The sequence below is a fragment of the Ananas comosus genome, linkage group 10, assembly GCF_001540865.1.
Source record: "Ananas comosus cultivar F153 linkage group 10, ASM154086v1, whole genome shotgun sequence".
Classification (NCBI taxonomy): Eukaryota; Viridiplantae; Streptophyta; class Magnoliopsida; order Poales; family Bromeliaceae; genus Ananas; species Ananas comosus.
In genome coordinates this window covers 9,039,180-9,039,563 of record NC_033630.1, presented here as the reverse complement: position 1 = coordinate 9,039,563, position 384 = coordinate 9,039,180, and positions in this window count along the sequence as shown.

Below are 384 nucleotides of genomic sequence, written 5' to 3'. Positions count from 1 at the left end.
AAAGAGTAAAACCTAATTATATTGTTCTATTATGCCTCGAGAGTGTAAATTTGGAACAAATCGATGTCAACGTTCAGAAGAACAAAAACCGGAACAACATTAGACTACTCAGTTGCGCCCTAACAGTATAACTTTGCAACGAGTACTTTTTCTGAATCTATCGAACGAAGAGTAAAACCTAATTATATTGCTCTATTATGCCCCGAGTGTGTAAATTTGGAACGAATCGATGTCAACGTTCATAAGAACGAAAAACGGAACAACATTAGACTAATCAGTTGCGCCCTAACAGTATAACTTTGCAACGAGTACGTTTTCTCATTCTACCGAACAAAGAGTAAAACCTAATTATATTATTTTATTATGCCCCGAGAGTGTAAATTT